The sequence below is a fragment of the Eubalaena glacialis genome, chromosome 3 (genome assembly GCF_028564815.1).
Source record: "Eubalaena glacialis isolate mEubGla1 chromosome 3, mEubGla1.1.hap2.+ XY, whole genome shotgun sequence".
NCBI classification, from domain to species: Eukaryota; Metazoa; Chordata; class Mammalia; order Artiodactyla; family Balaenidae; genus Eubalaena; species Eubalaena glacialis.
In genome coordinates, this window is record NC_083718.1 from 111,480,162 (window position 1) to 111,497,902 (window position 17,741).

The following is a 17,741-nucleotide window of genomic DNA, read 5'->3' on the forward strand; positions in this document are numbered from 1 at the left end:
GGAAACTATCAACAAAACGGAAAGGCAGCCTACTGAATGGGAGAAGATATTTGCAAATGATATATTTGATAAGGGGTTAATGTTCAAAATATGCAAAAAACTCATACAACTCAACATCAAAAACACAAACAAGCCAATTAAAAAGTGGGCAGAGGACCTGAACAGACATTTTTCCAAAGAAGAGTACAGATGGCCGACAGACACATGGAAAGATTCTCAACATTGTTAATCATCAGGGAAATGCAAAAACCACAAGGCAATATCACCTCACACCTGTTCGAATGGCTATCATCAAAGAGACAAGAGATAACAAGTGTTGGTAAGGATGTGCAGAAAGGGGAACCCTCACACACTTTTGGTGGGAATGTAAATTGGTGCAGCCACTATGGAAAACAGTAAGGAGGCCCCTAAAAAAAAGTGTGCCTCTCAATTCCTACTTCCTGCCTCCTTCAGGCTAAGCCCACCCTGGGTCTAGAGGGACACTGCCTCCCTGAAAGCTCACCGCTCACAGGAGGCCAAGTGCTGCTTTTTTGGGCAAATAAATATGAATTGTGGACGTGCACATGCCCCAGCCTAATACTGCAAAGCCCCCATCTCCATCTCCTGTGGCCCCTCCTCCCAGTCAGCCCCTCTCCGGTCTTTCCCCACATGATGTACAGGTCACAAGGGCATTAACTCCTGTATCCTTTCTCCATCTATGGTCAGGTCCTTTGGCTTTGCAAACTGTGAACTGACAAATTGCTTGGGGGACCCTCTTCCCCACCACTCGTACTGTGCAGGGGAAGTGGTGGAGTAGCTCGGAGGCTCCTTGGTGCCCCCTCTAGCAGCTGTGACCCTTGACTAGTTGTTTAAGAAGAAAGTACAGAAGACCTGCAAGGGCACTGCTGCACTGCTGTCAGAAGAGCTGGATCAGAATCCCAGCTTTGCATGTGCCTGCAGGTAACACACCTAGCCTCTCTGACGATGGTTGTGAAGGTCTTAGGAGCTGGTACAGGAAAGCGCATTGTCAACTGTTAAGCTCTCAGTAAATGCCAGGTGTTATTACCCAGAAAGGGACAAGAGTCAAAGAACAAGACTAGAATAGCTGTGGGATTCTTATCTGCTTTATTCACTGCTGCATCCCCATAACTGAGAACGGTGCCTGACGCACAGCTGGCACTCAGTAAAAGTTTTTAAATGAATGAACAAATGAACGCACTATCTATGGGTCCTTGATGGTTTCTCCATTCTCTCTTTTAACCTGTGACATTTCAGACTTATCTCCCAAGAAATCACGTCCTGTATGAAAGTGGGAAAAGGCAATGGAAGGGGATGGTTTGTTTCTTGCTGTGTGAATTTGGACCAGTTCTTCATCATTCTGGGCCTCAGTTTCCACATCTAGCAAGTGGGAATAATAACATGATCCACAGTCTTCATCCCTGGGGTAGTGCAAACAGCTAATGGGAATATCTAGGTTTAAAGGCTCTCCTGTGTATGTGGTGCCCTTTTTTTTTTTTTTTTTTTAATGTGGTGCTTTTAAAAAGTTACCTTGTTGGATTACAGCAGCCCAGACAGGGACACTTAAAGGACCCATGTAGACCCTCACCTAGGTTCCAATGACAAATCAGTCTCGAAGATGAAGAAAATATTTTATTTATTAGATGTTGCCTGTACTAAAACGAGTTGAGTTGTCTGCGTGGGCAGAAATTTGTTTGGTTAGAAATTGAATTCCTGATCTGTGTCCAGTCTTCCCTAATGATCCATATATGGAAAGGGAAATACTCCCACACAGGATCAGTTTACAAAGTCTTGAGAAATCAATAACTCTCTGGGTTTATCTAACAAACATGCCCACTCCTGACTCAGCCTGCTCAAGTCGGGAGCTTTTCAGAAATGCAGCGAGCTCCCTAAACAGATATGAGAGCTCTTATTTCATCACCGGAACATGTTTTCTGAAAGGCGGTGCTGAGCTCCAGCACGCAGACCAGCTTGGACACAATCCTCAGGGTCCAAGGCTGCTTGCAGAGATGGCCTCCTTATTATGCATATCAGATTTTCCCAGCAACCCTCCTCCCTCCTCCTCTCGCAACGCCCTGTGCCTGCTTGCTGGCTGGGCCTGAAGTCTCTCTGACGAAGACAAAGTTTTTCACTGATGGTTGGAGAGAGACCCTAAATGAACATACATACCCCAGGATACAGCTTACATTACTACCAAGCTGTCACCTGTCAGTACCTGGGGGAGAGCAAAGGGCCCAGAAAGGGAAACTTAGGGATAAGAACAAGGTTGACCTACTTTAGAATTCGGTCAAGCATCAGCTCTGGACCACAGTAACCGAGGCTCCTTTTTGCCCGTGTCCTCCCCCATCCATGCAGGGCACCTTCCGTCATTGTCTGCTTCTTGAGCTCAGAGAGACTCGAAGAAGGTCTTCAAGAAAACACATACCCTAATTTGCCTTTTGTCCCTGAAGCCATGGACATAAGGTTCACGGTGTGCTATGCTGAATAGGGCCATGAACTATGTAGGCACATGGAATTTTGGACAAACCACTTAACCCCTCCAGGCCTCAGTTTCTTCATCTGTAAAATGAGTGGTTAAACTGGAAATTTTCCAAGTTCTTTTCTAGTGCTAAAAGACTGCTAAACTCTTTGGATTCAGTAGAACATCGGGGATTCTGTATGTTGCCCTCTTGAGTGAAGAAATACTTGGGGCATACCTGATACAGTCCTTTGAGGCTCTTCCTGCCTACAGTTGATTATGCGTGAATCCTAGAGAGCGTCAGAACTATCTGGGTTCTTCGTCTTTGCTGCCTCCTAGCTGTGTGTGACCTTGGAAAACCTTTGCACCTCTGCTTCTTTATTGCTAGAAGAAAGTGAAAGCTCCTGCTTGGCCAGGTCAGTGGGAGGTTAGAATTGATGTAGCCAAGGAGCTGTTGGCTCCCTTCCTTCCTTCTTGCTGATGGAGTCATACTGGGCTGGATGTGTTCAGAGGAGCTAAGCTCAAGAACTGTTCCACAGATGTATCAGTTAGGCTTATTGGCTAAGCTGCTGTAACAAAGAGACCCCAAAATACAGTGGCCCAAATGTGTTCAAATTTAACTTCTCTCTTATTAACAGTGGTCATAAGCTAGAGGTAGGAGGCTAGTGAGCAGCTCTGCTCTGTGAAACCTTAATTTTCCACATCCTGCTCTTCTTTAAGACCAGCTCAGAGCCCACCTTTCTTGGAGGCCCTGGATCCCTCTTGTCCACAGGGATCACACACGGTCAGTTCTCCTCAGTGGACACTGCACACACTGCCTTGCAGGGCTGGATAACTCTGCAGGTGAGAAAGCTGTGACTCCCCCACCAGATTGGGAGCCCCTTGAGGTCAAGGGTCATGTCTTCTTGACATTTCTTCCCATGGTGTTGGCACATGGTAGGCTCTCCGGGAGGGTTTGCCCCGAGTGAATGCATTACTGGAATCTTCAGCCAGCCACAATCATGAAAGCTGAGGTGTTTGCTTAGTCATCACCGCTACATATTTTTCAGCTTAATTACCATCCAGTTTCTTCATATCTTCCAATAAATGAAAGAAAAAATGTGTATTGGGGGTGTGTGAAAATTAACTCTCATAAAAATCCTTGACTCACCACAAAAATTCAAGAAATGTGCTTCTTACACATGGACACAGAAATGTGGATTCTCCTGTCGTGTGCAAGTTAAGAGCCTTGGGTGCAAGAGCTGACTGGGGTGCCCAGTGGAGCGAATATTTCTATTCTGCGTTAAGTTTATAGAATCAGATTTCGTAGTGGAAAAACTTGCTGCAGTGGTTAGTTGTGGTAACTGCCCCTATTTAACTAGTTTATGGCTAATCCCAATCTCAAAGAGCAGTGTAATTCACTCATCTACCATGGTGTTGATTTTACAATTTGTGCATTGAAGGGAAAACCACACTGCTCAAGTGAACTGGTCAATGGGAGGCCTGCTGAGATATTTCATAGTGGGTATGGGTTGGCAAGGGAGGATATATTTTGTTTCACCTGCTTTAAAAATTTTCAGACTAACATTCTCTGTGGCTGTTCTCTGTGTTAGATCAAACTTCAAGTTCTTTCTTCCCGAGCATCTTGGTCCTGCCCAGTGCTGCTCCTTTAGTCTATTTCTGCAGTGAGTGAGATGTTATGTGTCCTTTTCTGGCACTGGAACCTTCATAAACGTGGCAAACCTTCCTCTGCTTTGGCTGCTGGCTAAAACCTATGGCTCTACACATAAGCAGCCTCATAAACAGGGATGCCTCATACGGTTGTGCAGGCCGTACACTACATGACTCCAAGGAGTGCCATTTACATGGACCACAGTGGAACTTCCAAAGCTGTATTGGTACAGCATCCCCAATATTCCAGGAAAGCCCCATCTCATAGATTACCTGCAAATTTCTCTATATGCCAAAAGCACTCTTCTAGATACCACCCTGAATAAAACAGACAAAAGTTCCTACCCCCAGGAAGCTTACATTCCAGTGAGGGGAATACATGATAAACAAATTACATACGTGCACATATGTAATGTTATATCTGCGTTACATATATGTAATATTATATTAGATGGTGATAAAGAAGTAGAAAATAAATCAGGGAAGGGGAAGAGAGTGGGAGGAGATGAATGATAAATAGAGTAGAGATCTGGGAAGGATTTTCTGAGAAGATGCCACTTGAGCAAAGCCTGAGGAGGCAAGGGAGTGTGCTGTGTGGATCCCTGGGGGAAGAACATTCACACGGAAGGAATAGCAAGTGCAAAATCCCTGAGACAGGAATGTGCCTGGCATATTGAAGAAACAGCAAGAAGGCCGGTGTGGCTGGAGTGGGGCCAGTGGGTGGGGTAGTGACATGGTCAGACAGATCCAGAAGCAGGACCATGTTGGGCTTTGGAAGGCTGTGAGGTACCTGGACCTTACACTGCATCAGATGAGAAGCCATTCGAGGGATTTGAGCAGAGGAGAGACAAAGGTTAAAAAAAAGTCACTCTAACTAATGAGTTGAGATCAGACAAAGGAGACAAGAGTAGAAGCAGGAGACCAATTAGGAGACAATTACAAGGATTCAGAGGTGATGGTGCCTTGAGCCAGCTTGGTAGTAGGAGCAGGTGAGAAAGGGTCGTCTTCTGGATATATTTTGTAGGTAGAGCTAATAGGACTTGTTGACAGATGCAATGAGGGTATGAAAGAAAGGGAAGAGTTAAGGGTGACTCTGAAGTTGTTGGAAGGCTGGAGCTGTCTTGAGCTCCATGCCCTCCCAGGTAGTAGAATATGGGGCAGTAGATTTGGACATGCCAGGATTGAGGGGCTGGTTAGACACCAAGTGAGGATGAGCGAGCTTGAGTTCTGGCTGGATGTAAACAATCTGACGGTGCTTGGAGCCAGGACACTGGAGGAGATGCCCACTGGGGTGAATGCAGGTAGAGCAGGGGCACCCAAGGACAGAGCCCTGGGGCACTGCAAAGATAAGAGTTCACCAAAGCATCCCACCCTCCTTTTTTAAACCTAATTTCCCAGGCCATATTTAACAAATCTTGTTATTTTCAACTCTATAAACCTCCTTATATTCTTCTTAGAACAAGTCAAATACATTGAAACCAGTGCTGTAGCAGTGACATCATGTCATCCATTTAAGAAATCCTTATTGAGAGCCCGTTATGTGTGGGCTTTAGGAGCTGGGGATAACCAGCCAGCCTCTGGCCCCGAGAAGCTTCTGTCACCGTTGAGGAAAATGACACAACTTGACATGTAAGTAAACACACCAGATAAATTCAAATTGCAGCAGGGGCTGTGAAGAAACTAGAACGGATAAAGGAGGAGAGGGTAATTCAGGACAGGAACGGTGGTTTCACTGAGGACATGTTCTTTGAACTGAAACCAAGGTGATGAGAAAGAGACACTCAATGTTCGGAGGAGGAAGGAGAGTTCCAGGCCGAGGGAGCAGCCAGTGCCAAGGCCCGAGATGGGAACGAGCTAGGCTGCCTCAGGATGACAGAGAGTAGAGAGCTGGTGTGGCGGGAATGCAGTGCAAGGGGGAACCATGCAGGGGACAAGGTTAGAGAGGTGGGCAAGGGGCTGGGAGGTCCAGGTTGAGTCTTGCTGGCTTGGCAAGAACATTGGGTTTTATTTCCCAGCAGGGGAGCGGTGGTGGGCTGTGGTTTATCCTGACTACTGAGTGTAGCACGGCCTGTAGAGGAGCAGGGAGACTGGCATGGCCAGGGGCGAGCCGGAGGGCGGTGTCACAGGGAATGAGGACAGAAATGGTACAAGTGGGGGAGGGACTCTGGTATCGTTTGAAGGCCTGGCTGACGGACGGCATGAAAGAGGAGGAAAGTCAAGGATGACTCCTAGGTTTTGGCTTGAGCAACTGAATGGATGTGGGCACTGGTTACGAGATGGGGCAAACTGGAAGAGGGCCAGGTTGGGGGGGAGAAATGAAGAGTTCCTCTATGACTCTGACTATAAGATGACGTTAAATTTGAGATGCCTGTTAGCCAGTCTGCAATTCTGCAAGTTGTCTACAAAGGAAGTCACACATTCATTCAATTAATATTTGTTGAATGAGTGAGTGGACACCAACCCTTTTTGGATGAGGGAGGCCAGGCTGGGAGTGAGTGATGATGCTAACATAACGCCATAGGAAGCAGTGTCACCGATGTCATTGTGACCAGTCATCTGGGAACGATGATCTCTCTTTATAGGTGAAGGATCTATGTCAGAGAGAGCCTGCAGGACCAACGTGCCCGCCCCAGGGGCAGATCCAGACCCTGTACCTGTGCTTTTTCCACTATGCCACACTGCAGGCCCCCCAGAGAGCTGCCACAGAACGTCCCACATGATGTGGAAACAACCATGGCCCTTGGGCACATGGTGGGTAACTCTGGCCAGCCAGAAGCTGCGGACCCAGTTCCAGCCTGAAGTGGTCAGGGCCATCAGTAGGCAGCCCAGAGCTGGCCAGGGCTTCCAAACAGGCCTGACCCAGCTCTGTGACAAGAACAATGACACCCTCAGGCAAGGCTCCTCTCCTTGTCTCTGAGTCAGAAACCCCGTGGGGGAAGGTTGGCTCAGGCTTTGGGAATGGAATCCAGGCCAGGTTTCTTCTGCAGGAGCCAGGCCTCTTCTCTGGGCAGTTGGCTTCACTGGAGTTAATTAATGAGGGGGCAGGAGGGGTGGGCATGGCCCCTTGTCCAAGGCTATAGCCTCTCATGTCCCTGTTTCCAAATTTACAATCTAACAACCCAGTTTGGCATTCCCTTTAAGAAAATTTATTTTTGTAAATGTTCACATCAAAGGTAGAAATATAGATATTTACTTTGCAGATGAAAGTGATGTATTTAATAACTGTAACAGTGAGTCTCAAATTTAAGCATAACAATCAGTGGGGAGAAGAGGTGGTATCTTAGTTCACTTGGGCTGCAATAACAAAATACCACATATCTGGTAGCTTATAAACACCATAAATTTATTTCTCACGGTTCTGGAGGCTGGGAAGGGAAGTCCAAGATCAAGGTGTCAGCATGGTCATGTTCTGTTGAGAGCTCTCTTCCTGGTTCATAGCTGGTACCTTCTCTCTGTCTTCACATGGTAGAAGGGGCTAGGGATCCCTCTGGAACCTCTTTTATAAAGGCACTAATCCCAGTCATGTGGCTCCACCCTCATGACCTAAGCACCTCCCAAAGGCCCCAACTCCTAATACCATCACATCTGGGGGTTAGGATTTCAACATATGAATTTGGGGGGACACAAACATTCTAACCATAGCAGACAGTATTGTGAAGTGATTAAGAGCTTGAAATCTGAAGCCAGACTGCCTGCATTTGACTCCAGACTCTATTAGTTACTAGTTATGTGCCTTTGGGAAAGTTTCTTCATCTCTTTGTACCTCAGTTTATTCATCTGTAAGATGGGGATAATAAGAGTACCCAATCATAGATTGTACTGAGGAATAAATGAGTTAATTAATGTAAAGTACTTGGAATAGTGCCTGCACATAGTATTCTATAGGTAAAAGCTATTATTAATAATAGTATTGTCTTTATAGCTAGATGACTTGTTAAAAATGCCAAGTCCAGAGTCATACACATAAAGTTTCTGTTTCAGTGAGCCCCACTGAATTTTTGTGAATTTTTCACAAGCACTACGAGAGATTTTTGATGCAACGGGAACAACTTGACACTTTAAGAAACCCTGGACTATAAGGCAAAAATGGGCATCCAGGAACAGGGCAAGGTGTGATGTACTACAGAGAGAAAAATGGGAGTAAAGAATAATGTACTCGTCCCTGATTCATAATTTAATACTCTCAGTGTGCTGTGTTTGGAAAAGAATCCACTGAGCTCTTGCAATGGACACAAAGAGAGTAATTTAACAGTACTATTGATTTTTCCCTATTACTTTCTTTTGATATATCTCCCACCACTAGATTATTTAATTGAGATATAATTCACATACCATAAAATTCAACATTTTAAAGTGTGCAATTCAGTGCTGTTTAGTATATTGGCACAGTTGTGCAATCATCTGCACTACCTAATTCCAGAATATTTTCATCACTATCCACTGAGAAAGAAAAATATACCCATTAGCAGTCATTCCCCAGTCTCTTCTCCCAGCCCCTGGCAACCACTAATCTCCTTTCTGTTCCTATGGATTTGCCTCTTCTGGACATTTCATGTAGATGGAATCTCACAATGTATGGCCTTTTGTGATAGGCTTCTTTCATTTAGCCTGCTTTCAAGGTTCATCCATTTTGTAGCATGTATCAATAGTTTTGTTTTGTTTTTCCTAGCTAAGTAACATTCTATTGTATGGGTATATCACTTTAGTTTATCCGTTCATCAGTCAATAGGCATTTAGGTTGTTTCACTTTTTTGGCTATTATGAATCATGCTGCAATGAAATTTGTGTACACATATTTGTGTAGACTGATGCTTTCATTTCTCTCGAGTATATACCTAGGAGTAGAGTAGCCTGGTCCGTATGGTAACTCAATGTCAAATTTTTTTAATAACTGTTTTCCAAAGCAACGTCACCATTTTACACTCCCACTAGCAATGTGTGAGAGTTTCAATTTCTCCACATCCTCACCAACACTTTTCTGTATAATGTCTCTTTTATTTTAGCCATCCTAGTGTGTGTGAAGTGGTATCTCATTGTGGTGTTGATTTGTATTTTCCTAATGATGTTCAGCATCTTTTCATCTGTCACTTTCTGGTCCTGCCAGGTTTTGGGTCCCCAGGCTGGGGATACCAGGACATGATGGTATTTACAACAATGTTGTTGACTCCTTCCTATCAAGCCTAAAGAAGTGCATATTTTATCAGAGTATGAGCAAAATGTAGGCTCTTTCTGCAACAGATGTGGTTTTTGCCTGAGAGCATAGCAAAGGAAATTAACAGCTTAAAAAGTTTCAAAATGATTGATATTTCACAAACTAAGTGAGTAGCTAAAGAAAATAAACTAACATAAATAAGGTATAGGAGAAACTCTATTGGAAGAAATTTTATTATTTAAATACTTTCTAGAAAGATAATTACTTGCAGTGAAACCCACTGGCCTGCCTTACCCTCCTGTACATGATGAGTGGCACCACTGTCCCTGTGGACAAAGAATGTCGCCTGCCATTTCAGTAAACAAAGGATGTTGTGGCCATAAAGCCATCAGCCACTGCAGCTGACCTGATAGTGCATTCTGAGGGGAATTTAGGATGGAGAAAAACTGGATACTGGCCCTAGTTAAGATGCATATGGAAGGAATCATTTCAATGAGCCCAGACTTTTGTATCTTCTCATACACAGAAAAGCACTAAAATCATTAACTTGAGATGTCTGGGTTTTTTTGTGATTAGCAGTAATCTTTTGATGTTCGACTACACAGGGATTTTGTTTGTTTGTTTTTGTTTCTAGCAAAAACTCCTATATATCCTGGCTCCTCCCTTACCTCTTTGGAACAGTCCCTTAGGGCTATCTGAGAGGCTGCCATCCCGGGCTATAGTTCTCAGTAATGCCCCAGATAAAACATAATTGTCAACTTTTAGGTTGGACATTTTTTTTCAGTTGACACCCCGGACATCCAGTGATCTTGTAATATAAAAAGATAAACAGGCATTTTCTTGGAACTAGGAGTTAAACTTCCTTCAGAGAGATCTCATGACGACTAACCGACCCACAGGATGTTTCCTGACTGCTGAGGGGTTTATTTAGAGCCCTCAGTTTCTCAATCATAAGAATTTCAAAGTGTTCCCAGTCTGCAGTTTGGGGATTAGAAGGCTAAATTCCTGGGGGCCTGGAAAGGAGAGTATATCACTAAGAATCTCTAAGCCTAAACTTGATGGGAAATGGATTCGATTTTCACTTATAGTGCAAACCAGGAATTCCCTAAAAATGAGATTGCAAATCCAGTGGGAATCCTACCGAGTATATTCTGGGAGGTTCCAGAACCTTTGTCGTTGCTTGGGAAATTCGATTCTAAACTTAAATGTCCCCTCTCCAGGCACATTCTGTCATCCTGTGAGTGTCATGATGCATCACTCTGCTTTTTAGAGCTTATAGTAGTAGAAATCTCAAACCAAGGCAGATTTTTTAAAAAAGAAGTTTGCAGTTGTTTACACAGAATTCTGTTCTCTGAGGGAGTTGTGTCAAAACCTTAGTGTTAGAACATCTTTGCCACTCTGGAAAGCAGCTAACTGGAGAGACAATAAGAGAAGAAAGGAGGGCCAGTGACAGCTGCTGTAGGCGGCATTTGTATATTTTATAAAAGGTCCAGCCTTTACCACTTAGTGGCTTTGTGGTTTGGGAAAATTACTCTCTATGAACCTCCATTTCTTCCTCTGAAAAAACCAAGATAAGCCTACTTACCTCAAAAGGGTGATTTGAGACATATATAAACAATGAAGAGAGCACTTGCATTGTTTTGCTTTGTTTTTCTCCTCAAACTTCTCCCAGACCTCAACCCCAAACCCAGGGAATAATTCCAGGCATTCAGAAGGTATTCTATAAAAATTTTCTTAGATGAAACAAATCCATTTTTCTGGTTGAATAAAATATTGAATAGATGAGTGCATTTGGTCATTTAACAAATATTTATTGGGTGCCTCTTATGTTCCAGAGACTGTTCTAGGTACTGAAGAGATAGCTGTGAACAAAACAGACAAAAATCCATGCCCTCATGGAGCGTCCATGCTAGAAAGGAGAGAGAGACTCTAATTAATAAATCCTGAAAACGAAATGGATGTTAACTAGAGGTGAGTGTTATAGACAAAAATAAACCAGGGAAGGAGAATGCAGAGTGGCAGGAGTGAGGTGAGGCTAGAGATGGGTCAGGGTATTCTCTCTTTTTTTTTTTTAGATACTTAAAAGTTATTGAAGTATAGCATACACATAGAAAAGTCATGAGTGTACAATTCAGTGAGTTATTGCAAAGTGAAAATATAAGTGTGCCCAACATTTACAATATAACCAGAACCTCAGAAGGCTTCCTTAAGATACTTCCCAATCACTCCTCCTTCCCTCTCCCCTAAAGGTCTGTACTATTCTGATCTCTAATAAAATAGATTATCTTTGCCTGTCTTTAAACTTTATATAGTGGAATCATCAGAGGGTCGGGGTATTCTTGAGGGCTCCACTTTACAGTTCCAAAGGCTGGATTCTTTGGGGGTGAGTTAGCCTTCCAGGGCTCATTACTAAAGAGGAGTCATCTTCCAGCTCAGTGGTCACTCTGGCCCCAGGTGCCCAGCAGACAGGCTCAGGGTCGAAAGCTAGGCAGCAGTTGTGAGGATGAGCACTGACCAGATGGGCAGATGGAAGGAGACCCTGGGGCAGTGCTCATTGCCCCAGGGAATTAGATCACACTGGGAAAGATTCTCCACCTTGGCTCCGTCTAAAATGCCCTGCGCTGTGTTTCCTTAAACAGCACTGGACAGACACCAGTTTCTCACACTTCAAAGCCCTTCCCTGTTTGCATTGCACAAGTGACACATTCCTGTCCAAAATCATCCAGACAAACAGCTGCTAATTTCCTAGCAACACTGCCCTAGCCATTCTTGTATGGAATGGAATTAATCCTGGCATAGAAATAGAAGTTTATATTTCAGAAAAAAAACCTTTCAAATTCCTTCTCCCTGTCTGCCCTACTCCATCCCCAGGGACCATCTTGGACCAAGCTCAGCAGGGAGTTCCCTCAGCAACTTGAAAGCCCTGACTGTGTGACAGCTTTGTCGGGAGGACTCACATAAATACTGGTATTCACAACACTTGCATTTGTGTAGAGCCACCATGGGCTGTTTCTTGACTTCATGGAATCATCATTTTCTCCCTTATGACAAGTTTAGTAGGAAGTCTGAGCAAGCCTACAGAAAATGATTTAGAATCACATAATGGCAGGGTAAAAAGGCCTTACCCAACTGTCTGGTGGAGGACGGAAAGTAGGTTGTATCCTGCACTTGTTCCAGTGCTTGGTGTTGGCTGCCTGTAGCATGTCTGTGAAGGAGTCTCAGGCAGTTGGGTGGGAAAGGAAGTGATGGGAGATCGATTAGCAATGTCTGGCGTGGATGAGATGCAGTAAAGGAGCATCATGCCTCTTGGGTATTTACCATGCCTGATCTAGGGCCAACTTCTCATTTTACAAATGAGGGAACTGAAATTCAGAGAGTTGAGGTGCCCCCATCAAGACTGTACCCCAATGAGAAGCAGAACTAGACTCCAAATCCAGCCCTTTAGCTTTCCACCTATTTTTTTCAACACCAACTCTTTTGCTTTCTTTCATAAGGTCTGAAGAGGGCAGGTTTAGTGAGGCAAGGAGAGACCAGGGAGCTGGCTGGCTCTATCTAATGCCTGACACATGGCTCACGGGAATCAGCTGCTCTGGTGGTCCCTGCCTGGTTCCTGCTCCCTCTCCCCCCTCCCAGCAGGACTGCATGCCTCAAGCTATTGTGGACCCAGAAGGAAGAATGAGGGGTCCTCCCCATGCAGAAATCTACAGTGATGCCCACGGGCCTGAATTCCTGATCCAGAGCCTGAAGTTATTCCCTTCTCCCTGTAATTACAATATATTGCCCTCATCCTTCTTACCATCCCAGTTTGGGTGGGCTCAAACTTGTAATGGTATGCACAGAAATGCTTTTATTTTTCCCTCAGAGTAATATTGACATAAATTGCATTTACTTCTATTTTAAAACTTAGCCTTGCTGGCTAAGAATAACTGATTTATTTGGTGAGAAAAGACATTTGTATGTGGATGTCACTAGAAGGGAAAAGGGACCAGAGAGGTTTTTTTGTTGTTGTTTGTTTTCACTTTAACTTATCAAGAGAAAAGCTTTCTTTTAAAAATAAAATAAAATAATCCCTGGCTCAACTGATAATATTTGCCTTTTCTTTTGGCCCAGGATCTGGTCTTACGCCAAGCTCCATGCTGGTCGTCACCTCCTCCTGAAATGCTCTGCTTTCTCGCCTGGCAAATGTTGTTCTCCCCTTTTGTGTCTAAAGTTCTCCTTTGCCTAGGGGTAAGAAGAAAAAATTTTATTTCGTTCAACAAACACTTACTGAGCACCTTCAGTGTGTCAGGTACTGTACTCGGCACTCAGGACTCAAAAATGAAGGCACTAAGCCCCCGGCCCTTGGGAAATTTAACTGGAACTTGGAATGAGACAGAGAAACACAATGCTGAGCCTTGTGCTTGTGTTATCTCGTTTCATCTTCACCCTAAATCTGCTCTTCTGGTGGTCACGGGCTGTGTCTCTTGTTCTCCACTCTGTCCTCAGCACCAAGCACAGAGCCTGGCACATGGTTCTGGGAAAGACTACAACTCATTGAATAATTGTCCTTAAAACCACCCTAAAATGCAAGCATTTTTTCCCCTTTTACAGAGGAAGAACTGAAGTTGACAGAGACTAAGTAACCCCTCCTAAGGTCTCCTAGGAGTGATGACTTTGGTCATTTGTTTCCAAACCCTTGGCTTTTTCCTCCCTTATAGTACCCCACACTACTTCACTTTTCTAGACCCAGTTTTCTCATCTGTAAATTCAGAGGAGCGGACTGGATGATTCTACGATCCCTCCAAGCTCTAAATTTCATAGCCAATGTCCAAAGCTGGTACTAGAAGGCATATACTCATTTTTTCTGAGAGGGTTTTTATGTGTTGTTGTTTTTAACATGCATTTCTTTTGCCCTTATTATACCACCAGCTCTTGGATCTTAATATTTCATTTTATAACCTATTTGTAGCACCCTCAGATCTATGTTTGATGCTCAAAGACTTCTCATTTTTTAAAGTCCGTGACTCCCTATAAACCTGCCTTATCTATGCTAAGGAAACCATACACACTTCACTTCCCAACACCAGATATTTTTTTTCCCCTGTTTTGTCTCAAAAACAGCAGCAAGCTTTGAGTGCTCTGTAGCAGGCCTCAAAGAATCTCATGCCTTAGGATGCAGAGAATATTTATTGAAAATGATGATTCCTGATTTTGAAGGGAAAAACACAGACTTTAAAATTTTGTGGGATCATAAAAAATCCATTGCATTTTTATACACTAACAATGAAAAATCAAAAATGAAATTAAGAAACAATTCTAGTTATAATAGCATCAAAAAGAATAAAATACTTAGGAACAAGTTAGCAAAAGAATTGCAAGACTGAAAATTTTAAAACATTGTTGAAGAAAATTGAAGATCTAAATACATGGAAAGACATCCCATGTTTGTGAAGTGGATTAATATCGTTAAGATGGTCACACTTCCCAAATTGATTTACAGATCCAACACAATCCCTAGCAACATCCCACCTGGCTTTTTTTACAGAAATTGATGAACATACTAAAACTCATATGGAAATGCAAGGGACCCAGGATACCCAAAACCATCTTGAAAAAGAAGGATAAAGTTAGAAGACATACTTCGTGATTTCAAAACTGCAAAGCTACAGTAATCAAGACAGTGTAGTACTAGAATGAGGATAGACATATAGATTCGTGGAATAGAATTGAAAGTATAGAAGTAAACTCTTACATTTACGGCCAATTGATTTTGACAAGGATGTCAAGACAATTCAATAGGGGAAAGAATAGTCTTTTTTTTTTAATTTTAGAATTTTATTTTATTTACTTTTTTACACAGCAGGTCCTTGTTAGTCATCAATTTTATATACATCAGTGTATACATGTCAATCCCAATCGCCCAATTCATCACAACACCACCCCCAACCCCCCACTGCTTTTCCCCCTTGGTGTCCATACGTTTGTTCTCTACATCTGTGTCTTAATTTCTGCCCTGCAAACCGGTTCATCTGTACCATTTTTCTAGGTTCCACATATGTGCCTTAATATACGATATTTGTTTTTCTCTTTCTGACTTACTTCACTCTGTATGACAGTCTCTAGATCCATCAACGTCTCTACAAATGACCCAATTTCATTCCTTTTTATGGCTGAGTAATATTCCATTGTATATATGTACCACTTCTTCTTTATCCATTCATCTGTCGATGGGCATTTAGGTTGTTTCCATGACCTGGCTATTGTAAATAGTGCTGCAATAAACATTGGGGTGCATGTGTCTTTTTTTTTTTTTTTTTTTCCACACACACTGTATTTTATTTTTACAAGAGATAAATAGACTGACACCAAGCATTGTACATGGATGACCACAACAAAAGCAACGATGATTGCAATTACCAAACATGAAACACACTCATACTATGTCATAATATTGACATTCAGTCCAGTAATCCTCCACTGTAACAGCTCCTTTACTTTGCAATGAAAATTGATTTGTATATTCTTTGCCTCTGAGTCCTTGTGGGATTTTTTCTTTTTTTAAATTCAAACAGAAAGTCACAAAAATTATACTCATCCTCATCAGTTCACTCAGTCCCATGTAATTAATTTTTTTTTTTCATCTTGATCTTTTGTTAGCACTTTTATGAGCTCATCAGTTTTTCATTAGAGTTCTGAAAATGCTTATTCATTCAGTTCAGCAGTACAGTCAGGTACCAGAAACCTGTACTTGTCAGAGTCTTTTCCATGAATTTCCTGAAGATGAAACCCTTTTATAGGAACATATTCACAAAAGCATCAGAGTACACCCAGAACTGTCTGTAAATGACAAAAGACTTAAAAATGACCCTGGTTAAAGATTTGATGAAAGTTCATAATAATGCAGTTGACAAGAAAATTAGTTATTTCTGAGATATACATTTTAAAGTAATAACTAGGATTATGACTTATAACATTATACCAGAACATATAAGATTTTTAGAAATTTCATGTAATGTCTGAAACATTTATATTAACATATTTCCATACAAATAACCCAATGAAAGTTTAGTATTAGTTGTTTTGTTTGTTTGTTTATACTGCAGGTTCTTATTAGTCATCAATTTTATACACATCAGTGTATACATGTCAATCCCAATTGCCCAATTCAGCACACCACCATCCCCACCCCACCGCTGTTTTCCCCCCTTGGTGTCCATATGTCTGTTCTCTACATCTGTGTCTCAACTTCTGCCCCGCAAACCGGCTCATCTGTACCATTTTTCTAGGTTCCACATACATGCGTTAATATACGATATTTGTTTTTCTCTTTCTGACTTACTTCACTCTGTATGACAGTCTCTAGATCCATCCACGTCTCAACAAATGACTCAATTTCGTTCCTTTTTATGGCTGAGTAATATTCCATTGTATATATGTACCACATCTTCTTTATCCATTCATCTGTTGATGGGCATTTAGGTTGCTTCCATGACCTGGCTATTGTAAATAGTGCTGCAATGAACATTGGGGTGCATGTGTCTTTTTGACTTATGGTTTTCTCTGGATATATGCCCAGTAGTGGGATTGCTGGGTCATATGGTAATTCTATTTTTAGTTTTTTAAAGAACCTCCATACTGTTCTCCATAGTGGCCATATCAATTTACATTACCACCAACAGTGCAAGAGGGTTCCCTTTTCTCCACACCCTCTCCAGCATTTGTTGTTTGTAGATTTTCTGATGATGCCCATTCTAACCGGTGTGAGGTGATACCTCATTGTAGTTTTGATGTGCATTTCTCTAATAATTAGTGATGTTAAGCAGCTTTTCATGTACTTCTTGGCCATCTGTATGTCTTTGGAGAAATGTCTATTTAGGTCTTCTGCCCATTTTTGGATTGGGTTGTTTGTTTTTTTAATATTGAGCTGCATGAGCTGTTTATATATTTTGGAGATTAATCCTTTGTCTGTTGATTCGTTTGCAAATATTTTCTCCCATTCTGAGGGTTGTCTTTTCATCTTGTTTATGGTTTCCTTTGCTGTGCAAAAGCTTTGAAGTTTCATTATGTCCCATTTCTTTATTTTTGTTTTTATTTCCATTACTCTAGGAGGTGGGTCAAAAAAGGTCTTGCTGTGATTTATGTCAAAGAGTGTTCTTCCTATGTTTTCCTCTAAGAGTTTTATAGTGTCCGGTCTTACATTTAGGTCTCAAATCCATTTTGAGTTTATTTTTGTGTATGGTGTTAGGGAATGTTCTAATTTCATTCTTTTACATGTAGCTGTCCAGTTTTCCCAGCACCACTTATTGAAGAGACTGTCTTTTCTCCATTGTATATCCTTGCCTCCTTTGTCATAGATTAGTTGACCATAAGTGCGTGGGTTTATCTCTGGGCTTTCTATCTCGTTCCATTGATCTATGTTTCTGTTTTTGTGCCAGTACCATATTGTCTTGATTACTGTAGCTTTGTAGTATAGTCTGAAGTCAGGGAGTCTGATTCCTCCAGCTC

General features: G+C 42.4%; 1 long non-coding RNA gene across 1 annotated transcript in view; it reads left to right on the forward strand.

Moving 5' to 3' along the window:
* The window catches only part of LOC133088391 (uncharacterized), a 30,584-nt gene extending 18,367 nt beyond the window's left edge, over positions 1–12,217 (forward strand). The window contains exons 2-3 of the long non-coding RNA XR_009700516.1: positions 11,093–11,228; positions 12,129–12,217. This is a non-coding gene — a long non-coding RNA (uncharacterized LOC133088391). The remainder of the gene's footprint in view (positions 1–11,092; positions 11,229–12,128) is intronic.
* Positions 12,218–17,741: the final 5,524 nt, after the last annotated feature.